Source organism: Hyla sarda, chromosome 6 (assembly GCF_029499605.1).
Source record: "Hyla sarda isolate aHylSar1 chromosome 6, aHylSar1.hap1, whole genome shotgun sequence".
NCBI classification, from domain to species: Eukaryota; Metazoa; Chordata; class Amphibia; order Anura; family Hylidae; genus Hyla; species Hyla sarda.
In genome coordinates this window covers 140,928,236-140,946,222 of record NC_079194.1, presented here as the reverse complement: position 1 = coordinate 140,946,222, position 17,987 = coordinate 140,928,236, and the positions used below count along the sequence as shown (strand labels likewise).

Sequence of the window (17,987 nt, the reverse complement as noted above, 5' to 3'; positions counted from 1 at the left end):
AACAAATTTGTTTTGACCTTATTACGTTTTCTACTTACTCACAATTTTTTCCTTTTTGATAGGCACTTTTATTTTCAGTTGAAGGGCACTGCTATGGGCACTCCTTGTGCACCGAATTATTCTAATTTATTCTTAGGGTGGTGGGAAGACACTCACGTTTTCTCTGACACTTTTCAAGAATTTAACTCTCACATTTTATTTTGGGGTCGTTATATAGATGATATATTGATTTTTTGGGACAGCACCACACAACTATTTCAATCCTTCGTTCAAGCACTTAACACTAATCATATTAATATGCACTTTACTTCTGAAATTCATGATAAATTTCTTCATTTTCTTGACCTCACTATCACTATTGATTCACTTGGTCACATTCACACTTCTATATATCGTAAACCTACGTCAACCAATAGTTTTCTCAATTGGAAGAGTTATCATCCCGTACCATTGAAGAAAGGCATCCCTATCAGTCAATATCTACGAGCCAAAAGGAATTGCTCTGACCCTCTTAAATTTCAAGAAGAATGTGATCTCCTGTATAGACGCTTCACCAATAGAGGTTACCCTAAGAAAGTCCTTCACAAGGCCTTCGCCAGAGCCAGGGCTACTCCAAGATCTGAATTATTACGTGATCACAAATTGGCTAAAGACAATAGTGGCCAAAAGATCATTAGGTGTATCGGAACTTTTGATCAACACAATCAAAAAATCATGAATATACTTAGGAAATATTGGCCTATATTACAGGTGGATAATGACCTTAGGGAGGTGATCTCTACTCACCCCTCTATAACCTATCGTAGAGGACCCAATATTCAAAATCAAATAGTTAGGAGTTTTTATGCAGAGGAGTCTGCATCCAGTTGGTTGAAATCTTCAATTCAAGGATCACATCCATGTGGACGGTGCAATTTTTGCAAATTTATGCCACGTACAAAAGAATTCTCTAATCCGATTGATAATCGGAAATATCAAATTAGGGACTTCATCACCTGTCAAACGACGGGGGTAGTGTACCTAGCCACTTGCAATTGTCCTAAAATCTATGTAGGAAAGACAGTTCAACAATTGCGTAGGCGTATCTCAAAACATATGAGTACTATTAACACCTACCAAGATACGCCAATTGCTAGGCATATGAGGACTGTACACAATGATGCTCCCTTTGAATTACGTTTCTGTGGCATTACCCAGTGTAAACTAGGTCCGAGACGTGGCAATCTTAACACCAGACTGCTTCAAGAAGAAGCCCGTTGGATTTGGAGATTAAAATCCCAAAGTCCAAATGGACTGAATGAAGGCTTCACCTTTGCAGCCTTCTTGTAGGACAGGAATCACTTATTACAATTGTTACTATATAGAAGAGCCGTTATAAGCCTTTATTAATTATATTTATGATTAACTTCCGTTGAGATATGAATTAATTATGACTACATCTATGCAGAACAGATGAGTAATTGCTCCTCCCTCTATCGATTAATATTTCCTTGTTCTGATCTTATACTTACGTTGCTAGGTTGGCCGTCTTATATTGCCAGATAGTAACTTATTAGTGTTCTCGAATTAACCTATCACTTGCTACGCAGTCGTTGTTCACAATAGTGGTTATATTGTGTATTACAGCCCTATCACAATAGCCATGAGTGAATCATATGCCAAAAATCGGCTAAGTGCCGGCGCATATGTCTGTCGCGCAGCTTCCAGCAGTGCCTGTATATGACTAAGTATTCGCGCACGTTTTTCTGCGCATCCGTACTGCGCATGCGCCCATATCGGAGGTTCGGGAAGCTATTAGTTAGCGCAGGACCGATGGCGCACATACGTATACAGCTTCCGGCACCAATGAGGAGTTCAGAAGCTTGATTGTTCTCAGCTGGTTGGTCAAGGATGCTGTCAATCAAACGAATATAGCAAGATGCATCCTGGTCTAAAAATTCATTGGCCAGGAAGCGGTCAATCATGAGTCTGCATATGATTGTAACCAATGAGATGTCATGTTAATACAGGAAGTGACATGTTCTAATGACGTTAGAGACAGGAGGTTATTTAAACCCCTGCAAGGCTTGTTTGCACGCCATTTGCCTCTTAGCCCTTGATAAAGCCACAGCCTGTGGCGAAACGTCGGGCGGGCGGGCAATGTGTTAGATTTTTAATTGTCTCACACTATAGACTGTGGACTGCAGCCACAGTCTAATTTTTCAATTCACTTCTATAGCATGCAGTGTCATGCCAATCAATGCACCATGGATCAATATGTGTGAGGTTATTTTAATCTCGGCTCATTAAACGTTAAGTTTTAAATTGGGTGGGAAATTTAGGGTCTTAGTGACCGCTTAGCGGTCAAATGTTAATAATATTGGATTTACCCTCCACTCATAGGTCCCTCCTATTGCATTATGTGCAGAGCATTGCACCCTAGTGTCTGTAGTACAGACTAGACCTGGGTTACCAGTGCAATTCTCTGCAGATACCGAGGCTCCATGCCTACTATGCCCACATTTATACATAAAGCAGGATCGGGATAATTAGGGAGTCCTTTACAGCGAAAGGGAAATACGAGCGCCGCAGCTGGTGAGGTACAGGTCGAGTCCTTCAGGGCAGCCCCCACCAGATGGTGGCCGTTCTATGTCGCAGCGAGGGCATGGGAGGAGACCCAAGAACATGCCCTGCCGGATGGGTAAAATCAGTGGAGGGAGGGACCAAAACTGCTGCGGCTGTACGGGAATGCGCAGGATTTGTGGGACCTGCAGTCATAGCGACTGACCACCCAGTCCTGCCTGCAGCAGCCTCATTGCCACCCGCGCCCTAATGGTTTGAATTGGGTCCTGCGGGATTTTAATGGTGAGTTCTTACGTTTCCACTTAACTGGTTATTGTAAGACTTACTGTAATATGACTGGTTGTATATATATATATATATATATATATATATATATATATATATATATATTGCTATGCTGGTTATATAAAATGTAACGTACTTGCTCCATTGTTTCATATACTCGGGGCCATCTTGTTTCATCTTGTAGTCTCATGGGCACTCTCCAGTTTTGTGACTTGTGTGGTTAGTACTGTTGCCCCATGACTCTTCCAGCTGCCGTCATACCAATATGCTAGGAAGGGAGTCATGTCTATGACCTGAGCCAAGTTATTGGCATCCATGATAGGCTTTGTTTTTTATCGCATCACAATGTACATATAATGACATAAACAAAGTAAGAGATTCCTCTGCACCTTAGAGCAGCACTCCAAATGAAAGCCTTGGGAGGTGACAAGCCCCATATGATGTAATATATTTTGCCAGCTTTTTGCAGGACGAGGGCTCGGTGGCAGAGCAGCAGTGCCCTGGGCAAGGAAAAACAGAAGGCGACATTACCCTGCTATACCTCTGTCAGGACAATTACACAGAATCCTATGTGTAAGGTTGGGTGTTTGATCATAGGATGACACAAATATCTGATGTAGAGCACAAACTAGATGTTACTTTAACCCCTTCACTATTATGTGGTCAAGAGTGCAGGAAATAGTTGTTACATACGTTTGTGTCAACAATACAGTGGTAGAACAAAGTCGATAAAGTTCATTGCATCCAGAAATTTTTTAGACCCTTTTACCTTTTTTTTTCTTTTTTACATTTTCTTATTTTATGTACTAAAATGTATAAAAACAAGTTTTCGACGTGATTCTGCACCCAATACCTGTTATGACAAAGGGAAAACAGAACATTAGAAATATTTGCTAATTTACTAAAAAAAGAACTAGATAGACATGGCTCACTCCACTCTCATTACCCACGATCCGAGCACATCAATAATCAACCATTACCCTAAATCCAATATCCTAATCAAGCAATACCCTAAAAAGTACTAGAAAACCACACAATATTGTGGCCCAAGGATTATACAGACACCAAGAATTAGTATAAAAATGATTTATTAAAATTCCAGTCAATATAGTACAACTATGAATATATATATATAATTGCATTCCTCAGGGCCCATGTGGGTGAAATACACACAGTAAGAGTAGACTTTTAGATTACACCCTCGTGTTTGCACACTTGGATTTGGGGCATTTTCTGCCATTCTTTGTAGATCTTCTTTAGCTCTGTCAGGTTGGATTGAGCCCCTCAGTCGAAGACATTTTCAGTTATTTCCAGATATGTTCCATTCGGCTCAAGCCACTCCTGTGTTGTCTTGGCTGTGTGCTTAGGGTCATTGTCTTGGTGAAAGGTGAACATTGGGCTCAGTCTGAGGTCTAGAGTGCTCTCAGCCCTGACTCATTGTCCCAGCCACTAAAAAACACCCCCGTCAGCATGATGCTGCCACCACCACCATGCTTCACTGTAGGCAAGGTATTAAACAGGGGATGAACAGTGCCTGTTTTTTTTTCCAGACATGACAATTGAGGCTAGAAAGATCCATTTTGTTTTCATTAGAGCAGAGAATATTGTTTCTCACAGTCTGTGAGTTTTTTAGGTGTCTTTTTGCCAACTCCAGGCTTTCATGTGTCTTTTACTGAGAAGAGGTTTCGTTCTGGCTGCTCTACCATAAAGCCCAGATTGGTGAAGGGCTGCAGTGATGACTTTCTGGAAGTTTCTCCTATCTGCACACAGGATCTTTGGATCTCAGCCAATGTGACTATTGGATTCTTGGTCACCTCTCATGCCAAGACCCTTATTTCCTGATAACTTACTTTGGTGGGACGACCAGCTGGAGAAAGAGTCCAAGTATATTCATACTTCTTCCTTTTAAGAATTATAGAGGCCGCTGTGTTCTTGGAATTAATTTTTTCGTTCCCAGATCTTTACCTCCACACAATCATGTCTTTTAGCTCTACAGACAGTTCTTTTTAACTCATGGCTTGGATTTTGCTCTCATATGCATTGTCACCTGAGAGATCTTAAATAGACAGGACTGCGTATTTCTAAATCCTGTCCAATCAACTGAATTTACCATATAAAATTGTAGTTTTGCTAAAATGTATAAAAATTCTGTTTTAACGTTGTCATTATGAAACACTGAGACATAACAAAATATAAAGAGTAAAAGGGTCTAAAAACTGAATGCATTTTATGAATAGTGTATGATAAGAGCATATGAAGATTACATTTTGTATAAGCCATGTAAAATATAATCACAGAATAGTAGTTGAAAGGTTAAGCTGTACTCTCTTGATCCTTTATCCTTTATCTAACGGGTCTCGGCAGGTGGTGGATCCTCTGGGCCTGTGTGGATGATGACATGAGCCGTGCCAGGGAGCGGAGTCTAAGGTGCCGCTGGTTTTCACCAGAGCCCACCGCAAAGTGGGATGGTCTTGCTGCGGCAGGCGGCACCCAGGTCGCTACTCCTGGCGTGACTCGTCCACACAGGTAGCTGGGAGGTGGCGTGGCACAGAAGGAGACTGGCAGGACGTGGCAAGATGGCAGTAGGTCAGGGCAGGAACACAGGTGCAGGGTAGGAAGATAGCAAGGAACAGGTACACAGTAACTGAGACACAGGACTTTCACAATGGCCATAGATAACCAAAGATCTGGCAGGGAACCAAGGGAGGAGCTGATATTTAAGGACAGGGTGCAGGTGTAGACACTTAGTTAAATGAGCACTGGCCCTTTAGGAGTGAGAGCTCCGGCACGTGCGCCCTAGGAGGCGAAGGCACGCATGCAGGCACGTCCCACGATGTGAATCCCAGCCCCGCCGGCAGCCGGGACATGAGCAAAGAGCGCTGACGGCCGGCGTGTCCGGCCGGAGCGCAGGCATTACAGTACCCCCCCCCCCCTTTGGTCTCCCCCTCTTCTTTGGATTTCAAAGAGTTCACCACTACATGAGACAAGGGGATTTCTGGAATGGGCAAAGGCTGTAAGGAACTTGCCGGCTTCTGTCGTGGAGTCTTCCATCTTCTAAGGTGACTAACTGGCAAGGAAGAATGTCCCCAATTCAAGACTTTACATCTGAATTTAACAGGCACAGAAGATATCACAGGGGGAACAAGACAGTGATCTTGGCAAAATTATCCCAAACAAGTGATTTCACCAGTTTTTCAGTCGACAAATACTACACAGTTTAGCTTACAGTAGCCTGACGTGGATAGGTGATTAATGGTTTTTGGGAGCCCTTTTACCTGTTTTATGCTGCCTAAACCGTGGGTGACATAAAACAGGTGCAAGGAGCGGGTTCCTGAACACTATGATTGACTCTGATATGCTCGGGTGTTTTAGAGTAATCATAGTTAAAAAAGCCAGCAGGACCCAGGTAAGGCTGAGTTCACACCACGTTTTGTCAAATACGGTTCCCGTATACGGTTGGGAGGAGGGGGCGGGGCTTAATCGCGGCGCCCGCACTCAGCCGTATTCGGGAACCGTATTTAATGTATGTCTATGAGCCGACCAGAGTTAACCGCAGCCTCCGGTCGGCTTCATTTTCGGCCGTATGCGGTTTCATGACCGTAGGCAAAAACACGGTCGAACACGTTTTTGCCTGCGGTAGGGAAACCGCATACGGCCGAAAACGAAGCCGACCAGAGCCTGCGGTTCACTCTGGTCGGCTCATAGACATACATTAAATACGGTTCTCGAATACGGCTGAGTGTGGGTGCCGCGATTAAGCCCCGCCCCCTCCTCCCAGCCCTATACGGGAACCGTATTTAACAAAACGTGGTGTGAACCCAGCCTAACCAGTCAGTGGGGCCAGTCCTGATTAACACATCTTTCCCTACACACAGATAGGGGCAAAGAACAGCCATAGGTTTTGGTATAAAAAGTGATATCCTCAATAGATATTCTGGTTGGGAGATGTGACATCCTAAGTAGATATTCCGGATAGGAGAAGTATCATCCTTATTAGTTATTCCGATTGGGAGAAGTGATGTCCTCAGTAGATATTCTGATATGCAGAATTTAAGTCCTTGGTTGGTGTTCTAAATGTGATAAGCTACGTCCTCAGAAAATTTCTTTAGCAGTTATTCTGGGCTTGAGAAATGATCCTCAGTAGACATTTGGGTTGGGAGAAGTGATGTCCCCAGTTGATATTCTGGTCGGGAGAATGTTGTCCTAAGTAAATAATCTGGTTGGGAGAAGGGATGTCCCTTAGTATATATTTGTGTTAAAAGAAATGATGTCCCCATTTGATATTCTGTTTGGGAGAAGGGGTGTCCTTAGTAGATATTCTGGGTGAGAAAGTGATCTCAGGAGATATTCTGGGTTGCGAGAAGGGATGTCTTCAGTAAATATTCTGGTTGGGAAAAGTGATGTCCTCTGAAGATATTCTGGCTGTGTGAAGTGATGTCCTTAGTAAATGTTCTGGTTGTAAGAAGTGATGTCCTCAGTAGATATTTTGGGTGTGAGAAGTGATCTTGTCAGTAGATGGTTAATGCAGTGCATCCTAGATACATGTGTGCATCCCATCGTAAGGGATGTTGACATATACTGCAGCATACAGCAGCAGGTTCATTCACTCTAATGGCCCAAACTGAGCAACTGACTAAATTTGGGTCACTTCCCGCATAATACATGACCTCTTTAAGATATGGATTTCCTCCTGGCTCCTGCAGTGATCTTATGTAATAAAAGTCCTGAATATGTAGACCAAAGTGTTATGGTGATTTTGACTGCCTCTTCAATAGACATGTGAGTTAGAGTTATGTGTTTTATGCATACTCATTATTGGGATCCTACTCAGCACCCATTATCCATTAATCTTAGTGCTACTGTGAAAAACCATACCATGTTGTATAAGTTCTTTTTACAATAAGAACCATACGTGATGTATCCTATTGTTAATTTTCCTGGTGTATACCTCCAATGTAGGCATACATATGATGTGAACAGAGCCTTACTTTGAAACATACCACCTAACTAAACATTGCTGCTGGCCAAGTACAACTCTTCATTACAGTAGTATTCCATACTGCAAACATTGTTCACAAATGATTTAAGGAATAGGACAAAGAGTTGAAGATCTATGGATCTTAGCTTGATCAAGCATCTGTAGAATGTGCTGAAGTTTAATCCATGGAGGCAACACCTCCCAGTTTATGGAACTTAAAGGGTCTGCACTAATGTGCCAAATACTATAGGACACCTTTAGTGCAGATTGGCTTTGGCGGCATGAAAGGAACCTACACAATATTAGGCACCTACACACTTTAATGTCTGTTAAAGGGGTACTTCACTGCCCCAGCATCCGGAACATTTCGTTTTGAACGTAGGAGTGGGCTGCGGGAGTCGCAACATCACGGCCACGCCCCTGCGGGAGTCCGACGCCACGGCACCTCAATGCAAATCTGTGGGAAGAGACTTGCATTGAGGAGGAGTGGCGTGATGCCACGAGGGGCGTGGCCGTGATGTCACGACCCCCACAGCGTTTGGAACTAAGTGGTCCAGACACTGGGGCAGTGAAGTACCCATTTAAGTAAAACATGAAAAGAGACACAGTATTTTAAGATTTTCAGCTATTACAACTGCAGTATATGTCTCATATCCACTGATGGTTACTCTCTTACAATATGGAGAGTTTCTACTTTTTCTGAGAAAATATTAAGGTGGGTGGCGCTGGGCTCCAGGTCACTGCTAGATATTTTCAGGTCGGTTAAGTTTCAGGTGGTGACGGATGAATTATGGATGCTCCTGCCCATCAGACCAGAGAAGCTGCTAACAGATCTGTGCTTTTTTCTGCCCTCTGAAAGAAGGAACAGCATGCTTCTAATAACTGCGCCATTGTGCCTGGCAGTGATAGTGGAAACCTTTACATGAGACCATCAATAAGAAATGTAGGAGAGTCTGGAGGGACAGCCTTAACAGAATATTTATTATTTATCTCTGGTATCTCTAGCGGCTACATATTCCACAGGACTGTTCAAAGGCTGTACATCAGCCTTACCATTCCATCAAACTACATTGAAAGCCATAGATGTATCAGCAGGCAAACTCATCGTCAATCATCAGCTCCATGAATGATAGTCATCAACATCAATCATTCTCGTCATCTTTGTTATGGTCAACGCCAACCGTTACCATCAATCATCCCTATTCTTATCAATTATCATTATCGTCTATGAAGTCATCAGCATTAATCACCACCATTATGAATCATCATTATTGTCATCATCATGAATTGTTGTTGGTCATCATTATTAATATCCCTCATTTATTGTTAGCATCATTACCATCAATTATTTTTATGGTCATTATTATCATCAGTCATCCTCAATATGGCAGGAAGGAGCAAAGGGAAGCCTGCAGAGGGTGCTAGATGTTGTGAGGAGTGCACTACAATGTAATGCAGACTAACAGTGCAAAGACATACATGACATAATTCTCTTACTGTACATGTCAATAGAGAACATTTGGTGCATATGTATGTCCAGCTATAGTCCTATCCACTGGGACAGATAAACCAGTAACCCTAACCAGCAATGTTGTGCCCAAGGTGATAACCCTCCAGCTTGATATAACAAAATTCCATCAGTTCAACAAAGCTGGAAACATTATGGACAGAATCTGCCATTGATCAGGACGCATTGTAAGTAATGTGATTATCACAATGATCTCCGGACAGCTTAGAGAATCCACCCATATCGTCCACAGTCATATCCCATGTGTAATTTTATCAATGTGCTGCATGACTGACAGCATAGGAGAATTTATAAAGAAACACACAGTTGATATGTGAACCCCACAAATGCTAGCTATTGCCTGAGGGATTACTGCTAACCTCTCCATCCTATAATCCCTTTTACACAGGGTGATTATTCTCCAAATGAATGGTTGTAGGAACCTTTGCTTCTGATAATTGCCCAGTGTGAAAAGCCGAGCGTTCAGTGCATGAACAAGCATATTCTCTTTTATATGGGCAGAGAAATCATTGTTTGTTGTAATAATGGAAGGAAGTGGATGATAAGATTGATCATGCAGCAGTTCACTCCTGACAATGGAGTTGTGCAGTTAGTTCTCTGAACGTGCGCCAAATATCTTGCATCAACTTGTAGATTGGCAATAACCCCCCTGTCAATGGACCCTAAGGTTATGTCCACACACAGTATTTTGAGCTGCAAAGGGTTGAAAAAGCTGACAAAAGAAAAATAAATGGCAAAAAAAAACTGTTCGGGATCATAGTTTTATGCAAAGAAAAGTCTACAAATAAGGCTGAAAATATGGCTGAAAATATAAGTGGGAACATAGCCTTAGTGTGACTCCCAAAACATTCCGTTTCCCTGCATGCTGTAAAATGAAAGGCTCTCCGGCCAGTCTGAAGTGAGTCCTATTCAGCTGACATCTAGTGGTAAATAGGAAAACTACTATATGTTTCATGCAAGAACGTCACAAGAAAAAGCCTAAAATGTGCCCATAGACTTGCAGTATATAGAGAAAAATATTAGTATTATTCTTCTGGAAAGACCTTCAAGTCTGTGAGAATTTTTGCCCATTTAAACAGAAGAGCATTTGTGAGGTCAATGATGTTAGATGAAAGGCTCTGGCTCACAATCTTCTTTTTTTTGAAAGGTGTTCAATGGAGTTGAGGCCAGGGCTCTGTGCAGGCAAGTCAAGCTCTTCCACATTAACCCCTTCATGACCCAGCCCATTTTCACCTTCAGGACCTGGGCATTTTTTGCAAATCTGACCACTGTCACTTTAAACATGAATAACTCTGGGATGCTTTTACTTATCATTCTGATTCCGAGATAGTTTTTTCGTGACATATTTTACTTTATGTTATTGGTAAAACTTCACTGATATTTGCATCCTTTCTTGGTAAAAAATCTAAAACATTTATGAAAATTTTGAACATTTTGCATTTTTCTAACTTTGAAACTCTCTGCTTGTAAGGAAAATGGATATTCCAAATAAATTACATATTGATTCACATATACAATATGTCTACTTTATGATTGCATCAAAAAATTGACGTGTTTTTACTTTTGGAAGACACCAGAGGGCTTCAAAGTTCCGAAGCAATTTTCCACTTTTTCTCAAGATTTTTAAAATCGCACTTTTTCAGGGACCAGTTCAGGTTGGAAGTGGATTTTAAGGGTCTTCATATTAGAAATACCCCATAAATGACCCCATTATAAAAACTGCACCCCCCAAAGTATTCAAAATGACATTCAGTAAGTGTTTTAACCCTTTAGGTGATTCACAGGAATAGCAGCAAAGTAAAGGAGAAAATTCTAAATCTTCATTTTTTACACTCGCATGTTCTTGTAGACCCAATTTTTGAATTTTTACAAGGGGTAAACGGAGGGAAATCACCCAAAAATTTGTAACCCAATTTCTCTCAAGTAAGTAAACACATCATATGTGTATGTAAAGTGTTCGGCGGGCGCAGTAGAGGGCTCAGAAGGGAAGGAGCGACAATGGGATTTTGGAGAGTGAGTTTTTCTGAAAGGGTTTTGGGGGGGCATGTCCCATTTAGGAAGCCCCTATGGTGCCAGAACAGTGGACCCCCCCACATGTGACCCCATTTTGGAAACTACACCCCTCATGGAATTTAATAAGGGGTACAGTGAGCATTTACACCCCACTGGCGTTTGACAGATATTTGAAACTGTGGACTGTGCAAATGAAAAATTGTATTTTTCATTTGCAGTCCACTGTTCCAAAAATCTGTCATACACCAGTGGGGTGTAAATGCTCACTGTACCCCTTATTAAATTCCATGAGGGGTGTAGTTTTCAAAATGGGGTCACATATGGATATTTATTGTTTTCCGTTTATGTCAGAACTGCTGTAACAATCAGCCACCCCTGTGCAAATCACCTCAAATGTACATGGTGCACTCTCCCTTCTGAGCTTTGTTGTGCGCCCCCAGAGCACTTTGCGCCCACATATGGGGTATCTCCGTACTCGGGAGAAATTGCATTACAAATTTTGAGGGTCTTTTTCCCTTTTACCTCTTGTGAAAATGAAAAGTATGCGGCAACACCAGCATGTCAGTGTAAAAAATTCAATTTTTATACACTAACATGCTGGTGTGGACCCCAACTTCACCTTTTCATAGGGGTTAAAGAAGAAAAAGCCCCCCAAAATTTGTAAGGCAATTTCTCCCGAGTATGGAGATACCCCATATGTGTCCCAAAACTGTTGCCCTCAAATATGACAGGGCTCCAAAGTGAGAGAGCGCCATGCGCATTTGAGGCCTAAATTAGGGATTTGCTTAGGGGTGGACATAGGGGTATTCTATGCCAGTGATGCCCAAAGAGGGTGCCTCCAGCTGTTGCAAAACTCCCAGCATGCCTGGACAGTCAATGGCTGTCCGGCAATACTGGGAGTTGTTGTTTTGCAACAGCTGGAGGCCCGTTTAGGAAACAGTAGCGTACCAGACGTTTGCATGCTGCTCTTAGGGACCAAAATAGGATGTTGGAATGTTTCTTCTGGGACTTCTCACAGACCTCTTCAATGAGGATCTTCATCTAAATCATCTCTGGGGACCTGGTTGAGTGGACGCACCACCTCCGGGACCGCCTGGAGGACGCCGGGACGCACCACCTCCGGGACCGCCTGGAGGACGCCGCTCGCGCCGGGACTGCTCGGGACACCGCATGGCCGGGTAAGTGACGCCGGGGGATGGGTAAAGGACACTTAGCAGAGCGGTGTGTGTCCCGACCGATCCCCATGATCAGGACTCACACACCGAGCTGCTATCAGCTAGTCAGATTTGACTAGCTGATAGCAGCGATCGCTGGGGGGGTGGGGGATAAAAACCCCCGTGGTCGCATGGTAAGATGGCTGGCTATCAGTGATAGCCACCATCTTACTGGGCGCTGCGGGATGCCGCGAGTAGCAGCAAAAATTTTAATGACGTACCTGGTACGTCATGGGTCGGGAACACCTTCCCACTCATGATGTACAGGTATGTCATAGGTCGAGAAGGGGTTAAACTAACCCAACCATGTCTTCATGGACCTTGCTTTCTGCTCTGTGGCACAGTCATACTGGGCACAGAAAAGGGCCAAACTCTCTGTTGGGAAATCCTGCTGATGGACAGCAGGGGGCTGCTTTTGCATATGAAATGAGCAAGTCCTCCCCTTACCTCCATTAGGTTGGTTTAACACAAATAATGCTTTTGCTAAAAATGCCATATTTTTGTAACATAATTCATGGTATTACTTTTTGTGCAGCCCAATGTAAATTTAAAGTCTATAGTGCAATATAAAAACACTCTATACAATATATTTTTGTTTGTTGAGTATTGGGGGAATTTATCATTGAAAAACCTCTGAGAGAAAATGTCAAAAGATAATAGATGTCTCTTAAAGTGTACCTGTTGTCAACAACATTTTTTTTATGCAATGTAGATAATATGTAGTTATATGTATATTTGTAATATGCATTGGTTAAAAAATTTGTATATTTTTGTCTCTGCAGCTATTGACTGAGTGTCTCTATGAGGAGTCCAAATACAGGAAGTGAGGGTGGACAAGCAGGGCTCAGTGCACAGAGGACATGTAGGGCTCTGTGCAGTAAGGCTCTGTGACATGCTATGGCCCTGCTTGTCTTGCCCTCACTTCCTGTATTTGGACTCCTCACAGAGACAAACATGCAGAGACAGCATTTTTTCACCCACAAATATACACATTTTTAACCAATGTATATTACAAATATTAATATAGGCTCAGATTTATCAAAGAATGTCTACGGTAGAGCTATTTTCCCACATTTATTTGGGTGGTGGCTGTGACTAGCGTGCATCTTATTTATCAAGAAGGTGCAGCAGGATGATGAATTTTGTGCAGCTCTGCTGTGGTGGGAAAAGCTCTACCACATACACTTCTTCTAGACACTTGTGAGGGAGGGAAGTAGACACTTTCCCAGGTCCTGAATTTGGCAGGTTAGGTGTTTTTATTTACTTTCGGAGAGCTGCCGTGACATTTTTACTTGCATTATAGACACTACAATCAAATTTGATTGCGGTGTCTAAGGGGTTAAAGCCGGGCATCACCATGATCGGTGAAGTCTGGCATTACAGATGGGTCCTGGTGGCAGATAGCCGCCAGGACCAACCATCTATGACCTGCGCTCAGCTCCTGAGCACGTGTCATAGAAGGGGAGTGGGATGCTGTCATCCACAAGAGGTTAAAGGTTGAATTGCGGAAGGTAGAAGGGATTCTCACGCCTACTGGTAGGTGGTGTAGTTTTGCGCCTAAAAAAGTACCTTTGCGCACAAAATAACGACTTTTGACAAAAGTCACAAATGATAAATATGTGACCACTGCATGGTCAAAAAGAAAATGTTCTAGGGGTAGGCAAAAAGAGTGAAACTGTCTATATCAAAAGACGCATAAAAGTCGCTAAATATGCTGCTTGCGCCTGAACTGCACCAAAACATAGACAAAAGAAATGCTCTAAAAGCAATGATAAATCTCCCCCCATAATATTATTATCTACATTATATAAAAGGTTTTTGTTGACAACTGGTACACTTTAAAAAGATACACGGAAAAGATGATTAATGTAACTTTTATTGGATATATATTTAAAATGTATAGAATCCGAACCATGGTAATAAAGAAACCAACAAATCACAATGCTTTAAAGTATGCAGAAAAACGGTAACAAATGTCTTGTCTTGTCTATGGTTATATTTAAACCAGATATATATAGGTGGCAAAGTTGCCCATACCAAATGGCTAATACTTTCCTCTCAATATAAAGACCTACACCTCCCCCCACACAACCAAATCCTATAAACTGCATGTATAATCCCAACATGCTTCCCCCTGATGGGGTTCATCAGAGGGTTAGAACACAAAGGGGTAAAAGTACAAAACAATTATTCTTGCTATGATAGTACTAAAGCAGATGTGTGTAACATCTTAGACATTGGACCATGATTAGACCACTCAACCAGGTCCCCAGAGATGATTTAGATGAAGATCCTCATTGAAGAGGTCTGTGAGAAGTCCCAGAAGTAACATTCCAACATCCTATTTTGGTCCCTAAGAGCAGCATGCAAACAGACACTGCATTCTTTTAAACTTCCATATTTTTGCCATAATGTGTCACCCAGTTGGATTGTGCCTATGTCAGATGGCGCACCCACCCTCTGACGTACTGATCAAACCCACCAGTGCGCTGCCGCCAGCACCATGCCGAGCTTCCATATCTCGTTCTTATGCTGTAAATACAAATTGTGTGCATATGTGAGATGTAAAAGAGCTCGGCTTCCAGCTGACTGCAAGTCAATGGGATGGGAGGAAAGCAGATAGATTCTAGCCCTCGGCACTTCAGGGGCTTGGGAATGCCTCCTTGACACTTGGTACTAGAACATAATAGCATCTCTCTATGTTGTACATACATTACTACAGATTCTTTTTTAACTGCGTACAGACCTCATTTACAAATGAAAGATTCATCACGTTTGGAGTGCCATGTTTTTTGGATAATTTTGTTATTATTCTTCTCTGGATTAAATGTATTTTTCTAATACAGTGGTCTCTCAAGTTACAATATTAATTGGTTCCAGGACGACCATTGTATGTTGAAACCATTGTATGTTGAGACCATAACTCTACGAAAACCTGGTTCTGAATCCCCAAAATGTCATCCAAAAATAGGAAAAAGGGAGGATTAAAGAAAAATAAGTAGATAACTAATACAGATAAAACAAGTTCCTACATATAAAAGTAAGAAAGATCTGCTGGGAGCTGTAATCACTGTCTATGTAGAGGACAGGAGCTTCTTCAGGATCCTGTACTGTACACGCAATGTCCTAATAAAGTAACATGGAGCCGCCCTCACCTGGTGTCCAAAGGAGCAGCTAACCGAGGCACAGGTAAAGAGTACAGAACAAGTAATATCTCCCTGTACTGTAGGGGGCACTACCAGACAGCTAGTCAGTGCATGTACTTATAGTAATACAGGTGTTTTACCAGTGAATGTCCATTCTGATTGGTCAGTTCTTCCAGCCATTGACATGTTTCACAGATCTAGACTGTCCGTAGCATTGTATGTTGAGTCTGGTTTCAAGTTACAATGGTCCAGAAAAGACCATTGTATGTTGAAACTATTGTATGTTGAGGCCATTGTAAGTTGAGGGATCACTGTATTTTTGGCTCTATTAATGTGGTATTGTCAGATTGTATATACCTTTGCTTGTCCTGTGTTTTTATTCATTACCCTTCCTACAATCTGTTACCTGGGTCATTCTCCTGTGCAGTCCTGGATGTAGAAGCGTGGTTGGATTCAGGACAGTAAGCTGCCAGGCACCTGTAGACAGTATTGCAACCACAGCTCTCATATTCTGCTGTTGTTGACTAGAGATACCATAACTGGATCTTCTGTTCTGATAAATGAGGCCCTAAAGGTACATGTATAAACCAGACAACAAACAAAAGCAGACATGATGTCCATAGTCATTGCTCTCATTTTTTCCTTAATTAGAATATCAAAACTCAGAAGAGAGAAGTGGTGTATATTCAGGAGGCAGTCATCCTTTTCCCTTGTTCTGGCCTCTGAGTAGACAGCCACCTTTCCCCCTCTTTATCTCCATTCTCAGGAGGCAGCCATCTTTTTTCTTTTTTTGTCTTCATTCTCGGGAGGGAGCCATCTTTTTTCTTTTTTTCTGTAGAGAAAAGAAAAGAAAGGACCGATGGACGGCGCCTCATGTATTTACCCTCAATAGATCGGGTGGTGGGTGGGGGGGCAACCCCACGGGGCTTATAGATGGCCGCTCACCTTGAGATCTATGCAAAAAAGCATATCACCCACGATATAATCTGGGTACTGTAGTGCGAGTCGCTGCTATGCCGATGGGTTGCAGGAGGAAACAAGTCGTCCTGGGAGTCAATATTAGAAGTAGAGCTGGAAAAAACCCTCAGGTATGGCGCTGCAGACTCTTGTAGACAGATGAGGCGGATGCCAAAGGTAATAGGAAAGTCCTCAGCAGGACATTTTATAAAAAAAACAATAAAATGGACAAGATTACACGTTTCGGGAGGATCCCTCCCTTCCTCAGATCAGGATAAGGACAGTACAACAATAGCAGGTTTATATAGCACAATAATGGGCGCCAAAAACACATGGGAGGAGTAACAATCCAAACTTGAAAATCAAAGTACAGGAACAGAAACAGCACTTACATATAATATACAGTATGAATATACATTAGGAAGCAATACAATTGCAAATTGTGGTAATATAAGGTCAGGTTATGTGTTGGACCATGACTAGCAACTGCTGGAGAATCGCAGTGGGCCGGAAGCTGTCAGCCGCAGCATGTGAACAGTGTAACCAAGGTCTACAAGAGTCTGCAGCGCCATACCTGAGGGTTTTTTCCTGCTCTACTTCTAATATTTTTCTTTTTTTGTCTTCATTCTCGGGAGGCAGCCATCTTTTTTCTTTTTTATCTCCATTCTCGGGAGGCAGCCATCTTTTTTCTTTTTTTTGTCTTCATTCTCGGGAGGCAGCCATCTTTTTTCTTTTTTTGTCTTCATTCTCGGGAGGCAGCTATATTTTCCCTTTTTGTCTCCATTCTCAGGAGGCAGCCATAACAATGATAGTGCATAACCAACGTTAGGCTGCATATTTTTTGTCTATACAGTCAATGTAGTTATTATTTTGGAAATATTAGGTGTTGAATTAGGCTTAGTACCTGAAATAATGAATTCTAAAATGGTGTGTGCACTGCCTAGTACTAAAATTGTTGTGGTAATTGCATAAGCAGTAGTTCCAATAGTGCCAGCCATAGTAAACACATACTGCCTGTACCTCATAAAAGATTTCAAACTGGGAGAACCAGAAAGTGATAAGCGAGCAGAAAATCACTGCATAAAGAACTTTTTTTTTTTTGTATGTTATTCAGATTTTCCCTAATGGGTTTTCTAAAAGGGAACAACCAACATTAATAATACTCATCTCCCCTCACTCCAGCCATCACTCTGCATGCCATCCTTAAACTTGTCAGACAGTGTTTTTTTGGCAGTGCACACACCATTTTAGAATTCAAGATTTCAGGTACTACGCCTAATTCAGCACCACCTATTACAACAGAA

General features: G+C 42.1%; 1 protein-coding gene and 1 long non-coding RNA gene across 20 annotated transcripts in view; one reads left to right on the top strand and one right to left on the bottom strand.

Moving 5' to 3' along the window:
* The window catches only part of ATP2B2 (ATPase plasma membrane Ca2+ transporting 2), a 281,828-nt gene that overhangs the window by 168,920 nt on the left and 94,921 nt on the right, over positions 1-17,987 (top strand). The window lies entirely within an intron of this gene.
* Positions 1-17,987, bottom strand: part of LOC130276229 (uncharacterized) — a 220,822-nt gene that overhangs the window by 110,500 nt on the left and 92,335 nt on the right. The window contains exon 2 of one of the 5 annotated variants that reach the window (XR_008845057.1): positions 3,617-3,700. The exons of the other annotated variants lie outside the window; for them this stretch is intronic. This is a non-coding gene — a long non-coding RNA (uncharacterized LOC130276229). The remainder of the gene's footprint in view (positions 1-3,616; positions 3,701-17,987) is intronic. 5 annotated transcript variants of the gene reach the window in all.